Genomic DNA, 15,512 nt, shown 5'->3' with positions numbered 1-15,512 from the left:
GACTATACTGTAAAAATGTCCATAGCTGCATATTGGTTATTTATTCTCCAGTTTTATATTGTTAAAACACTTTACAGTATTTTATTGTTTATATTTTAACTCTTCCCTATTATGTTATTCTTATACATTTTTATAAGGTCCTCATTTCTGTGACTATTTTCAATAATCTTTCTGCTGCTGTAAATTTGCCCATTGTGGGACAATGAAGGGATTTTCTATTCTATACTAGCCTATAAAAGGGTTAGAAATACATAAGTAAATCTAAACAATGTATGTATAAAAATATATCTGCAAAATCTCTAATATTCAACAACAAAAAATACTTAGTTAAGCATATTGTGCAAAACAACAATAAAAAAATGTAACTCCTATCAGATTTATAGTAGCAGCAACATCAGAGATGTGCAGAATGACAGCAGCAGGTTATTTAACTGACTAAGGTTTCTATCATTACATTTGATTTTATTTGTTCCTGCTCCCGGTGGTTGGAACCTTTATTCCACTCTGGATTCTTGTGAGTGTAGTCTTTGTTCACTTCACAATAAAAAAGAAATAAATAAACAAACAGTTTTGAAAACCTCGGTATTCATTCTTTTCCTGCTTTGTGTGTCAACTTTCACGGTTGCTAAGCAACAGAGCATACGCCGGTAAAACCTGCCGAAGGGAGGACCTGTTCGAATTTACAGACAGAACTCTTCCGGCCTCCTTATTTTCAAGGACTTCGAAGGATCCAGTCTAGGCAGACCGCGTCCTTGGAGGATGCAGCCCAGGTTTTCGAATAGAGCGTCTGATTAAGAACAGGGCTGCCCGCACTGACGCGGCTCAGGGATTACGTCACACGGAGCGTCGTGCGCAGTGAAATCAGGACATTTCCTCACTTTCTAAAAAAAAACCGGGACGCCCGGGACAGGACGTGAAATACGGATATGTCCCGGGAAATACGGACGTTTGGTCACCCTACCATATGTGGCCATAAACCTACGTATTAAACAGTCTATCCCCACTTTCAAATCTAGTTGTTTTATTAGCTGTTTACATTCTAGAAGTAGGACTACACTTAATCAATTTTTCCTCTAGATTTTGGTTTTTAGTTTCTACTTCTTCTGAATTTCATACTTGCCTTACAGGAAAATGTGGTGAAAAAAATGCCTAATAAATTTCAAAGTTTCCTATATGAGTAACATAAAGCTTAGTGGTGTCAAAAGTACACACATTTGTTACTTAAGTAGAAGTATAGATACTGCAATTTAAAAACACTCAGGTAAAAGTTGAAGTATCAAATTGACCTCTTTACTCAAGTAAAAGTGAAAAAGTATGTGCTCCAAAAACTACTTAGTATAAGTATAAAAGTATAAAGTAACCTTTAATAAAAACAGCCAGATTCCACTATATAAATTGAAAGCAACATTTTTCAACTATTTTGAAAAATTCTTTGAGATAGTTCCAAGGATGAGGGAGGACTTGTTGGTCTCCATCTCCCGATACGCTCTTGTTTGTGTCCGACCTTTCAGACATTTCAACATCTTTTATGAATCCAACATTGTAGCATGGCATAGATAATTCGCATTTGCAGTTTGAAGAACACCTGCTTGCTTCTGATGATTTCCTTTAGCTAACCAATGAGTGTTTGCGTTACATGACTCATCCAATCACACTAGTTTTCACTAGATGTGGATGGAGCCAATGATCTGCATTTTATGGCGCACAGGCGGTGAAATAAATATTTATAAACATTAAACCGAAGCCTAGAGTAACGAGTAAGGTTTGTTTTAAAAATGTAAGGAATAGAAAGTACAGATACTTGTGTGAAAACATGAGTACACTTTAGAAGTAGGAAGAAAAATAAGTAATTGAGTAAAGTATAGATACCTAAAAAGTGTACTTAAGCACATTAACAAAGTATTCGTACTTTGTTACTTGAATCCTCTGCTAAAGCTTTAGAGCAGGGGTCTTCAACGTTTTCCAGGCCAAGGACCTCTAAACTGATGGCGAGATGGAGTGGGGACCCCCTAATATTGTATGAAATTGTGTTTTTTCAAACTGGTCCTATAGTCACTCCATAAAGTATTTCGGATTCCTGGTTGATGGGACAGGTGTTGTGAATGAAACGGTGTCCAACATTGATGACTGAAAGACATCTTCTGCCATCATTTATCTGTTTACTACTGTGTGTTGAATTCATGTTAATGTGGATTTAAAGACATTTCAATTAGTGGAAAAAATTGCAGGGGAATATAAAAAAAAAAAAAAAACTTTCGCGACCCCCATGCAGTACTTTCGTGGAGTCCATCTACACTGTTCCAAGAGGAACAAGCACAACATCCATATTTTCTAAATAAAGACTAACTATACTTTCCTACAGCCTTTTGATTACAAATAGATGCATATTTAAACATCCATGCTCTCCAAATAAAAGGTATAGTGGACTAAATGTCTGGGGCAAACATCTTTTCTATTGCCATTATATACCTGCTTTTATCAAAAATTGTTTTGCATAACATTAATATTACATCTTCTAATTTCTACATTAAATGTTTTTTTTTTAAATTATTATTAAAGTGTTATTTATCTATGATTTCACTGAAAACTCCTTATTGACTTGCAGAGACACATAATTTTCTCTTCACCACATATAACACAAAATCAGGGTCTTTAAAGAGCATGAATTCTGCATATAGCAATGTTAATGTTTTTTGATGTGCATAATTAACCACAGTGTTTTAGTTGTTAAGTAACTATTAATATATGAAAAATGTAAATGTTTAATGAGTTTAAACATTCCTCTTGATAGTATTATTGATGCCACTGTCTGTATTAGAGGGTGAAAAAAAATGGTAGGGGTGGCCATGGCCACCCTTGGCCCCCATCTTGCTCCGTCCCTGGGTTGCGGACCCCCTGTTGAAGACCTCTGATTTAGAGGATACCATTATAGTACAGGTTTTCTAAAATAAAAAATAAACCTCAAAAGAGCCAAGGGATATCCCAGACAAAGCCCATAGAAGTGTAAAAGATGAACTATAAATTAAAGAACAGTTGTGGAGGATTTTTCCAATCTCACCATCAAAATAAAAACATTTTGCTGGTCTGCGCTTCCACTTTAGTTAAAGGTTAGGTTTAGTAATAAAGTGACAACTGAGTTAAGTTTAGATTTAGGGTGAGGTGTCTATTGGTAATGTTTACTTTTAGGGTTATTGTCAGGGATAGAGCATAGAAAGTGCTGAAAATGACAACATGAAAATCAGTGGAGGTCAATGTAAATCAATGCATGGTCTCATTACATATAGCAAGATGAGAATGCATGTGAGTGTCTTTGTATGGGGTGTTCGGTTGGAGCAACTTTTTTTTAATGAAGGTAATGTTTGTGCATTGATAAATAATACCTCATGTTTATTTTAAAAACATTGAATGAGCTTTTGTTCAAACAAGAAATTCAACATAAAAAGACGGAATAAAAAAACAGTAATATCAGCAAGTTCTAAATCAATGAGTCAAACAATCAACTGGTTTTCCTTAGATAGAAAACTTTGAATCAGTTTGATCTAGTTGAATTGGCTCTATAAAATGCCTTGAGATGACATATGTTCTGAATTGGCGCCATATAAATAAACTGAAGTGGGTTCAATTATAAATGAAGGAAATGTCCTGAGAATCTCTCAGCTCAAACATGAGCTCATTTCCATATTTCCTTATACAAAACAAGGTGTAAAAACCTTTATAAACTCGTCTCCTTTTCATGTGAACATCTGCCTTCCTGCTCTTGAAAATGTCCAAAACATTTCAGGACTGCAGACCAGGTGTTAAATCTTCTTCAGACGGCCATCCTCTAATGTTCCTGGAAAAAAAGGCAAACATATACTTATATCAGTAGCCTTTTTTATAGCTTTTAGTTGCAAATAAATTCAGCGGAACATGGTTAAATTAACCAGTGCAATCTCCAGCTGCAGACAAATGTCACACTGTTAGATTTGTGGTTTGCAGGACTCCATGGAGCGTGGAGCTTCATTGCCTGTCTGCCTGCCTTGCAGAGCTGTTATGCTCAGTTAAATCGGCACATATTGTACTGGCTGATGAGTGACAGATGTTTTATTCATGGAGGAAAGATAGTGTACATTCTTTGAAGCACATTCCAGGTTTTCATGAAGAGGGTAAAGGATGGGGGCAGACAGTTTGAAAGGAAAGAAGACTGACTGAATTTGCCATTTCAGCCAATTGTGCCTGCAGATGAAAAGGTGATCCTGACAGTCTGTTGATGTTTGAGTCTCATAACTTGGCAAACCTGTGCCCAGCAAATAATGTCTTGATCTGTGTCATGAAGTGCTAGCATCATAGTGCATTCCTGACGCGCACCTATGATATCTCTCTGGTTCTATGATGTGCAGGTACCAAAACAGGAAGACCAAATGTGGTGCAGTGCAGTTCTTAGCCCTTTTACCTTTTCATATTTTGTCATATGTCAACAACTGTACAAACCTTACCTTTTAATCTATCTTTATGTTATAAACCAAGGCAAAGTAGGACATGATTTGAAATAGGAAAAAATTATATAAGTTCTAAAGAATGTTTTTTTTTCTAAAAAATAAATGTAATCTTCAGAGCATGATGTGCAATACCATCAAAGTCTCTTTTTTTAATAAATTTTTATTTCAGTTTTTGCAGCTTAGCTATATGTATACGTACAAGCCCACATTTAGTTCGCTGTTCTTCACTTACAATATACTATATACATATTTTAAAAAATATGCATCGGGTTAAACTTACAAGTACAGTATGTTAAATTATTAAAAATGAGTAACATACAAACATAAATATGTTTTGTAAATAATAAGCAGTGCAAATAGAGAAAGCTGATTGAATTAAAAAAATATAATAATAAATAAAAATATATAAATAAAGAAAAGGTAGAAGTGTAAAATATATAAGAAAACAGAAAAAAAAAAAAAAAAAACTGCATTAGTATAGTTATGGCCGGTTTCCACCTATTAACAAATATGTCCTTTTTTGAAGCCTCAGATTTCCCAACCTTTTCAATCCACATTTTGAACATTGGCGGGTCAGGCTATTTTTTTCCTCTTCCAGTAATGTCATTTGGTAATAATCCAAGCAGTACCGCCTCAGGATCTTTGTTAAAAGTTTTCTGAAATATCCTGTCCCAGATTTTTCTCAATTCAGGGCATGTCCAAAATATATGAGTAAGGTTACCAATGTGTGACCCACAACTTCTCCAGCATTTATCTGAGTGTATGGTTCCCATTTTGGATATGAACCCTGGTGTCCTAAAGATTTTTTACCATCCACCTGATATTTCACCTTGTATTACAATTAGTGACTTGATGCGCATCAGTGCATATTTCCACCCACCTGTCTTGCTGTATATCTATGTTCATTTCACTTTTCCATTTTTCTTTGGTCTGTTGAGTTAGGTTGGGATCCATATCAATAAATAACTTGTAAAGATGGCTGATAATTTTCTTCTTCCCACTACCTGTTTGCGATTTTATTAAGAATTCTTCGATTTAGGTGGGCTCTGGGATTTTAGTCCACTCTCTGTGTTTTGTTTAAAAAGTCCCTCATTGTAAATACCTGAAAAAATCTCTTAATTGTTCAAATGATCTAAAGCTCAGATCTTTGTGAAATTAATGTAGGTTTTAAGGCCGTGATTAGTCCATCTGTGACGGGACAAAACCATTTATAAGACCAATATTGGTTAATGCTGAAATTGCTGTAGGGAACCCATAGATTATCTTTATTTTCCTCCAAATCTTCAGTGAGGTCCTAGTCTATTCACTCATCTGGATCTCCCCAATTCAGACATCTAGAAAGAGCAGAGTCTGTAAGGGCCATTTGCATGTGCCTTTCTCAACATCAAAGTCTTTTTAAGAAGGATTTAAAATCCTCCTTCTCACATATGAAACCCTAAATACCTTTGTCCATCTAATACCATAGATCTGATAGTTCCTTAAGTTCTTTTTACAACACTTCACACTTAGGGCCGGATTTATCAAGATCCAATTTTGCGTGCAGTAATTTGCGCTCGCAAACTGGAATTTTGCGCGAGGGGCTGAACCATGGTTTGCGGGTGATTTAACAAGAGTGATTGCGTAACTGGTGGCAGGTGCAAAACTGTTGGAGACGCCCTATTTAAATGATGGTTTTGCGCGTTTTGTGGTTTGCGGCAAAGTAGTTTGTAGTTTGTGCAAACTAGTGCATTAAGAAATTTTAATCTTACAGTGACACCCCCAACCCCTCCAAAAAATAAAAAAAAAACTTTGGCAACCTTTATTCCCTAAGGTGGTATGTGGCTGAATTTCTACTTCACTGCAGTAAAAAAAAAACAGCTGTTTTGTATTGGCCTGTAGAAAAATGCACATACCAAATGGCTCACAAGAAGTGACTGTGGAGGAGATTACTACGCGTACGCATCCCCGCAGCATTGGCATGTTGCTCCACAGGCGCAGGGGGGAGGTTGGGGTTCTCCGGTAGGGCGTCAGGGCGACATGGCATTTAGAACGTCGGACAGCACTTCGGGAAAACGAGATTGGGAGATCCCAGGTGCAAAAAAGTGCAATGTTGCAAGGAGTTTTGTGATATCTGGTATTGCGTGGGTCCTCCTTGTGGCTGGCTCCAAATCCATTCCGAGTTCCCCCAACAGCTCCAAAATGGCAATGCTGGATAAAGGATATGTTTTGATGATCGTTTCCTCGTTCATTCCAAAAATATTCACACGTAGTGAAAAAATGCGTTCTCTGCGTCTCCTTGCTTCATTTCCATGTCTCCTTCTTGCGACAATAACCGCTGCCATATGTGCGCAATTACGCATACAGACCATTTGCACCTTCTTTTGAAACATGTTAAATATAGAGTCAGATACCGTTAGCAAAATTGCTTTCAGGTTTGATAAATCACTTTGCGAGTGCTAAATTAATATATTTACATGTTCTCCTCCCACAAGACGCACTTTTGCGTGTAAACGCCCCATATTGCATATTCATTGCAGAAAAAGTACTAAATGGATAAGAGGCGCTATTTAGCACGTTTTAAAGACCAAATCCTTTTAGCACGCTGTTGATAGATCAGTTTGTACATTTTTTAGTGTGCGCAGTGAAATAGCTCACGTTTTTATACACGCAAACCTTTGATAGATCCGGCCCTTAGTCTGCAGGTTTACCACTGGTTCCTAGAATTTTAAGAAGTAGAATGGGAGATCGATCTTTTAGTTATTGGGCTTGTCTCCCGTTGAAGGAATTACCGGTTTTAATCCATGAGGCAGACACCATTTCTTCCTTTAAAGCTAGGCTTAATTTTAATTTTGACAAAGTTTATAGTTAGAGTGGCTCAGGTTATCCTGAGCTACCTCTCCAGTTATGCTGCTATAGGCTTAGGCTGCTGGATGATATAGGGACCACTTTCTCTCTGCTTTAATCTCTATTCTCCCATTCTGAAGTATTTGTTAGTTCAACCCCTAACTTCATGTTCTCCCAGCTTTTTCTCGTCATAGTAGCTTTATCTGACCCCTTCCTATTTGGCTGTGACGCCATCCTAGATGGAAAAATCAGCCTGGATGCTGTCATCAACACCCTCGATTATAGGTGAGAGTGTAGTCTGTTTTTTTAGTGCTCATGTTTCTTTCCTAGACATAACTATGGGCACAGCTTTTACTGTGACTGACTCTATACTGTATGTGCTCTTTCATCTCTTTTGACATGAAAACTGGTCCTGAGCTCATCTGCTTAACCCCTTTTTCCTAAGCCTCTTTCCCACAGAAAATAACGTGTGTTTTTCAAACGTGCTGGCCCGCGAACAATCCGCATTTTGCACCCTTCTCACTGGCAAAAAAAGCTGGGTCGAACCCCTTGCTAGCAAGCTGCGTGGCCTTTACTAGTGACTCCATCCTGCTGGCTGGGCTTTGATGCTGTCACCGGTGCGACAGGAAGGTAAATAATGGAGATACCTGGGTCTAGGTATAACTATTTATTCAGAGGCATGTACTTTTCATCTTCTCACTCACACCTATGGTGAATGTAAGGTTTGTGACATGGAATGTGCATGGGGCTGGCACCAGAGAGAAGAAGCTTAAGATTTTTAACCAGCTTAAAAGATTAAATGCAGATGTTGTCTTATTGCAAGAAACCCATAAATCAGCGGCATCTATAAGTGATCTTAACTCCCCTGAGTTCCCTGATGTGTTTGCAGCCTGCTATAACTCTAGACAGAGAGGGGTAGCTATTTTAATCCACAAAAACCTCAGTTTTACTTTATTAGACAAAATTATAGATCCTGAAGGCAGATTCATCATAATTAAAATATCTATTTATAACCAAAAGTTGTGTATTGTCAGCATATATGGTCCAAATGTTGACGACCCCTCATTCTTCCACAAAGTTTTTCATGCACTTTCAAAGCACGGGGATTGTTCTCTAATTATTGGGGGTGACCTCAACTTTGGTCTAAATGGAGAAATGGACAGGTTGAGTGCAACAGGGACCCAGCGCAGTTGGCAATCATTAAACGTAGTCAAACAATACATGAGTGATTTTGGTCTTTGCGATGCATGGCGATCTCTTCATCCTAACAGTAAGGAATACACTTTCTTTTCCAATGTCCATCATTCCTACTCTCGTCTGGACTATTTCCTAATCAGCAGCTCACTGCTGTCTGATGTCTCAGATGCTGTAATCCATCCTATTGCTGTCAGTGATCATGCTCCTGTTACTTTAACCCTAATAAATAAAAAAATAGCCCCACAAAACAAGAGCTGGAGATTAAATACATCACTGCTTAAAGATGAAGAGTTTCTCAAATTTTTCAAGGAAGAGTGGGCATCATACTTGGTGTGCAATGATTTACCAGGAACATCAGCATCTATACTTTGGGAGGCAGGGAAAGCAGTGATGAGAGGTAAAATTATTTCATTTTCATCTCATAAAAAAAAGTTAGAACAAAAAAAGATCCAGGAATTAGAGGGAAAAATAAAGTTACTAGAAAGCTCGCTAGATGAGGAAAAGTTAGGGGAAATCCGTAAAACAAAACTAGAACTAAACGAATTTATTGAAAAACAAAATAAATTTTTAATTCAAAGACTTCGAAATGACAACTTTGAACATAGCAATAAGTCAGGAAGCTTCTTAGCTAACCAGCTAAAAATAAACAAAGAAAAAACGACTATATTTGCAGTTACAGATTCAATTGGTAATACATTACAGGATCCGGAGGATATTAACAATGCCTTCCGAGATTTCTATAAATCTTTATACACATCACAGTTAAATCCATCAGATAATGATATCAAGCGATTTCTGGATAAAATAACTCTTCCTAAATTATCAGAGAGTCAAAGAGCGACCTTGGACTCACCGCTGTCTACAGCTGAAGTTCAGGAAGCATTAAAAAACATGCCAAATAATAAAGCGCCAGGTCCAGACGGGTTCCCTACTGAGTTCTATAAAGAGTTCTGGGACATTCTGGCCCCAACGTTCCACAGAATGCTGCAGGAAACTCTAGATAATGGCAAATTTCCAGTTAATATGAATTCTGCCACCATTAGTCTCCTGCTTAAGCCAGGCAAAGATCCTATGTTTCCGACCAGCTATCGTCCCATATCCTTAATTAATGTGGATATTAAAATAATCTGTAAAGCTTTAGCAAAACGGTTAGATAAAGTCACTCCTCTCATAATCCACCCAGATCAAACTGGTTTCATTAAAGGGAGGCAGTCAGCTGCTAACACACGCAGACTGCTGAATTTAATAGATTATTCCTACAGCAAAAATCTTAAATCCTATATATTGTCCTTAGATGCAGAAAAAGCATTCGATAGAGTAAACTGGAAATTTTTATTTGCTACTCTACATAAATTTGGCTTTGGCAATTCCTTTATAAATTGGTTAAAAATATTATACAGCTTCCCAACAGCCTGTGTCAGGACAAACAATCAAACATCTTCCAGTTCTTGTCTCCAGAGGGGCACCAGACAGGGATGCCCACTCTCCCCCTCACTTTTTGCTATTTTTATCGAGCCTCTGGCTGCTACAATCAGACAAACAAATATGATTAAAGGTATAAAAGGCATGAAAATGGAGCATAAAATTAGTCTTTACGCAGATGATGTATTACTTTATCTCCAGCACTCAAACACTTGCCTCTCTCAAGTGATTAGTTTACTAGAATCTTTCTCAAAAGTCTCAGAATACTCTATAAATTGGTCTAAATCTGTAATACTACCAATCAATTGCTCTCTACAGAATCCCTCAGGTCTAAAATTGCAATCAGGAAATATCAAATATTTGGGAATTACTGTGTCATCTAAACTAGCTGAGTTACCAAAACTCAACCACACCCCTCTTTTAATGAAAATAGAAGAGGACCTAGAAAGATGGAAATCGCTTCCGATCTCCCTTTTGGGTCGGGTAGCCTCAATTAAAATGATGGTCTTACCCAGAATTAACTACCTATTTTCAATGATCCCAAATAAACCATCAACCGAATGGTTTAAATCTCTAGATTCTTCCATCTCTAAATTTCTTTGGAAGGACAAACCCCCTCGTATCAGCTTAAAAACACTTCAGAAAACTAAAGACAGAGGGGGACTAGATTTACCTAACTTCCAACACTACTATTTAGCAAAAAGATTACAATACATCTCTAAATGGATAAAACATAATCCCTTAGATGAGCCCTGGATAGACACAGAACAGGATATATGCAGTAATATAATAATCTCAGATTTGCCGTTTATTAGCTCTAAGATCAAACGGCACCCATGTTTCAAAAATATTAACATCAGCTCTTCCCTGACAGCATGGTGGGAATTTCTAAAAATAACGAACTCATCACTTATCCCGTGCAGTCGTACACCCATCTGGAATAACCCTGACATTCTACAAAACAATAATGTGATAAACTTTCCGTACTGGAAGAATAAAGGTATTACATATCTGGATCATTTGTTTGAAGGTACGGAGTTTATCACATTCGCTAGATTAAACTTGCAATATGGCATTAACAAAAATAAATTCTTAGAATATGAGCAAATCAAAGCTATAATTAGAAATAAATTTAAGCATATTGATGGAGGTTTAATAATTCCAACTAAAATATCAGAGTTTCTAGAGTTAACCCCCCCAAACTACTGTCTAAGTTATACAGGACACTGACTAAACTGGATGATACAATATCTTTTCCTATTACTAAATGGGAGGAGGATTTATCAGTCAGCTTTGAACAAAACATCTGGGCTCAGATATGTCTAAGAACTTTTAACATGACCAGAAACCCCAATTTACAATTAATACAATACAAAATCCTCCACAGAGTGCACTATACAGGTCAAAGATTATTCAAGATGGGTTTTGCGCAATCTAACATCTGTCCACAGTGCACAGGCAATCAACTTGATAATTATTTTCACGCGTTATGGTTATGCACGCCGGTTCAGAGATTCTGGGTACAGGTATGTAAGGATCTATCACTGTGCCTGGGTTGTAAAATCCCAATTTCCCCTTCAGGTTGCTTGCTGGGTGACTTTGAGGGAAGCTCTATGGGAAAAAAATCGGTTTGCTTGGCATTCACTGCATTATGTATCGCAAAGAAAACTATCCTCATGAATTGGAAAAGTAAGGATAAACTCAACATCAATCAGTCGGGTCGGGGTGTGGCTTCGCTCTGTTGGGGCGGGTGCCGGTGGCGCGTGGTGCGGTGCATCGTGCGCGGTTTGGGAGTGGAGGGTTGCTCGGTGTTTGGCGGCGGGGGGGGGACGGGCCGTGGCTGGCGTGGCCGTCCTCCTCTTGGCGGCCTGTGGGCGGTGCGGGGCCGGAGCGGGGTGGGTCGTGCTGCTTTCGCGCCGGGCGCGGCGGGAGTGGTGGGGTCGCGTCTGCTGCTTTCTTTTTGCTGCTTGTGCCGGCTTCTGGCGGCTGGGGCGGCCTTGCTGCTCTGGCTCTCTGGCGTGCGCCGGGTGGGGCTGCTCTGTCCTTTGCTTTGCCTTGCGGCTGTGTTTGCTGTGGTCTGTGGGGGCGGGGTGGTTTCGTTGTGTTTTTGGGTGGGGGAGTCCGCCTGGGGGCTAGGTTGGTGCGTCCGTGTCGGCCTTCCGGTGTTGTTTCTGTTGGGGCTGCTCGGGCCCCCGCATCCCGGCGGTGCGCTGCCGGGGGGATTCCTGTTCGGCGGGCTTGCCTGACTCCTGGGAGGGCAGGCATGTTGACTTTTCTGGGGAGGAGCATCTGGGTGGAGGGGTCCTCGTGGTGTGGCGGTGGGTGTTGGGCACTGGCTTGTTTGCGGCCGTTCTTCTCCAGTGAGGGGGAGAATATTATAATTTTTTTTTTTTTTTTTTTTTTTTTTTTTTTTTTTTTTTTTGTGTGGGAGGGGGTGTGTGGGCGGGGGGATCGGGGCTTGGAGTGGGGCTCGGGATTTGCACTTTGCTGTGTTGTGTGGCTTTCTTCTTCTTCGGATTGGTGCTGTGGGACCGGTGTTGGGGGGGAGTCGTTCGGGGGCCGGGGTCGGGGTGGGGGCGCTGGCGCCGGCGCCGGGGGTTTTTGGGCATTGCCCGGCCCTACTGCGGGGTGGGTCTGGGGTGGGTCCTGGGGTCTGGAATCCCTGGGGCGCATTGCCCTTGGGCGGGGTCCCCGGTGAGGGTTCGGGGGTTCGGGTTCTGTGGGGAGTGCTGCTTGGGTTCTGGGCCGGTGTACGCCCGGCTGTCTGTCCCTGCTGCCACGGCCTCTGGTGTGCCGGGGTGCCTCGGGGCCTGCTGGGCTGGGGGGGGGGGCATGGACATTAACACCTATGGCAAGTGCTTACCCCCTCACGGGTTTGCACTCTGTAAGTGGGGGAAGGGGAGGGAGGGGGAGAAGGTATGATCTCGGCCTGGATGTCTTCTGTCGCTTGTGTGGTGAGTAGCTTGATTGTTATTGTAGGGGAGGGATTACATCTCCGGAGGGGGGGTGGGGGGTGGTGATAGAGGGAAGGAGATCTTTGAAGGGCTTCGGGTCTGGCTCCCTGTCTTGGTCCTGGTCCGTGCTGCCCCCTGGTGGGGCTTCGTCCGGGGTGGGGGCTCTGCGTGTTGCGCGTTGGCTGGCCGGCTGGGGTTGTCCCCCCCCTTATTCATTTATTTATTTATTATTATTATTTTTTTTTTTCTTATCTTCCTTTTATATTTTTTTATTAATTTAATTTATTTATTTATTTTATTTTTTGTTTTATTTATCTACTTATTTATTTATTTTTTTTTTTATTATTTTTTTTATTTTTATTTTTGGATGGACAGGACGGGGGGGTGGTGGTGGTGTCGGCTCCGTGCCCGGCTGGCTGGTGGGTCCTGCTGCCGGTCCCGTGCCCCCGGGCTATGGTGGTGAAACTGGTGGGGCCCCCTTCTCTGGGGGGGCTCTCGGGGAACGGGGGTGCCTATTGGAGTCAGCGGGGGAGCTGGCTCCCTGGGAGTGCAGCAAGCACCCCAGTCCTTTGCTCCCCATCCCCGAAATCCTCCCTCTGCCTGCTCCATCACTCTGCCACACATGTAGGTTTTTGGGGAGGGGGTCGTTACTGGAGGGCCACACCTTCTGATGACGTCCCCCACACCAATTTTATTTTGCATTTTAGACAGTTCCATCTACATCATTTTCACAACACACATCTATGTAGGGCATTTTCGGGGGGTGGGGGTCAGGGCCACAGGGGGGGGGGCTTATTTTATGGGCCTCACCACGGTCGGCCTCCTCCATCCCCTCTCGCATCTAGACATTGAGGGTTGAGGGTTGTCGAAGGGGGGGGTGTGCTGGCACCGTCTATCTCCTGGAGGGGGGGTGGAGTGTGCCGGACACCCCCTCTTGGTACTCCCAGTTTTAATTGCATCTGAGAGCAACACGCAACAACACCACATCCGAGCGGGCGCAGGGAGGATCGGGGTCTTCTCACACCCCTGTTCTCCGGCTGCCGCCTGGAGTCTGGGGCCTGGAGGAAGAGCGGGCCGCCTGGTCCGTGGTTTTGGCTGGGGCTGGCTGCGGGGCCTAGGTGGCCTGCTGGTGGCGGGGCTGTCACCTCTGCTCTCCCCAAAGAAGGTTGGATGGAGGGGCATGAAGTGCCTGGTTGAAGGTTTTTTTTTTTCTTTTTTTTTTTTTTCTTTCTGTTCGGGGGGGGGGCGGTTCTGGTTGGGTGGCCGGCGCGGGATGGGTGGGCCCCGGTCCCGGGGGGGGCTCTTGCTGGGAGTGGTCCGGTCCGTGTGCGGGGTGGGGGGCCGGGCTTGAAGCAGGAAAGAGATGGGTTGGTGTGGCGGTGTCGCCGCTCCCCTCCCCTCACATCCGGATTTTAGGTTCACTTATGGGGTCATACGATAGTCCCGGGACCGACCACCGGTGTCACCGGGTTTTTGGTCCTGGTATTATTGGATGTGAGTGTTATGTGTGAATGTGTGTCCGCGTTGTTATTTTCTTTATTTATTATTATTATTTTATTCAATTTTTTTTTTTTTTTTTTTCCTGTGGTACGAGTGGGGGCACCAGGGAGGGAAGGCATGATTGAGATGGTGTGTTTTTTTTTTCTTTTTTTTTTTTTTTTTTTTTTTTTTTTTTTTTCTCCCAGGTTGGGGTCTCAACCGCACCCTCTCCCAAATACATCTCAAGTCTCCGCTAAGTGCGGAGCCCATTCCCCCCGTCCTGCTCTCCCTCCGCTGGCTGGCGTCGGGGCTCACCGGTGCACTGGTGGAGCTGGGGGTGGATGCCCGGGGGACTGCTGGCTCATTCCTGGCGGCCTCTCCGCTGGCCCCGGCCGGCCGGGGCTTTGCTGGGGCTCCTGTCTGGGGATCGGGTGCCCTTGGGGCCTCGGATCCCTGGGGCCTGGGACTGGATCCGCTTCGGGGTGGGGCTGGGTGTTGTTCGGGGATTTTCGGGGTCGGTGCCGGTGCCTTCGCTACGATGCCGGTTCCTGGGCGGTGTTTCTTTCCTATGCCGGTTCTGTGGTACCGGTTCGGGGGGGGGGAGCTGCACGGCATGGTGGGGTGCGGGTCTTGGGTCCTGTTTTGGGCTCCGGTTTTTCCGCTCGCACTTCTCCTCTTGCCTATTTATTTTAATTGTAATTATTAATTAATTAATTTACCTATTTATTTATGTTTTTTTTTCTCTTCCTCGGTGGGGGGGAGCGGTTGCGGGCGGGTCGGTGTCTGGTGTCCGCTGTCGCATTGTGGGGGCATCGTTTTTTTTTTTTTTTTTTTCTTCTTCCTTTGGGGGGTTTGGCATGTCTGTTTTCTCGGGGGGCGGGCGGGCCTGCTGGGTGGGGGTCCTGCTGGCGGCGCGCCGCTGGTGTGTGGGGGTCCGGGCGGCTCCGGCGGGGGGTAGTGTTGGGGGGCCGGTCTGGGCGGGCTGGCTGCGCTGGCTAGGTATTCGGGTGGGTTTTCCCTCCTGGAGGCATGGCGGGGCTGCTCTGTTCCCGCTGATCGCGGCGGGTGGGGCTGCGGGGCGGGTGGGGGCCTGGAGTGGCTATGGCCGGCGCGTGGTGGGGGGCCGGGGCGGCGGAGCTGCTCTGGCCGCGTGTCAGGG

Source organism: Cyprinodon tularosa, unplaced genomic scaffold (genome assembly GCF_016077235.1).
Source record: "Cyprinodon tularosa strain WSP-4 unplaced genomic scaffold, ASM1607723v1 ctg186, whole genome shotgun sequence".
Classification (NCBI taxonomy): Eukaryota; Metazoa; Chordata; class Actinopteri; order Cyprinodontiformes; family Cyprinodontidae; genus Cyprinodon; species Cyprinodon tularosa.
The sequence above is the reverse complement of the archived record's forward strand: the minus strand, read 5'-3'. Positions refer to the sequence as shown.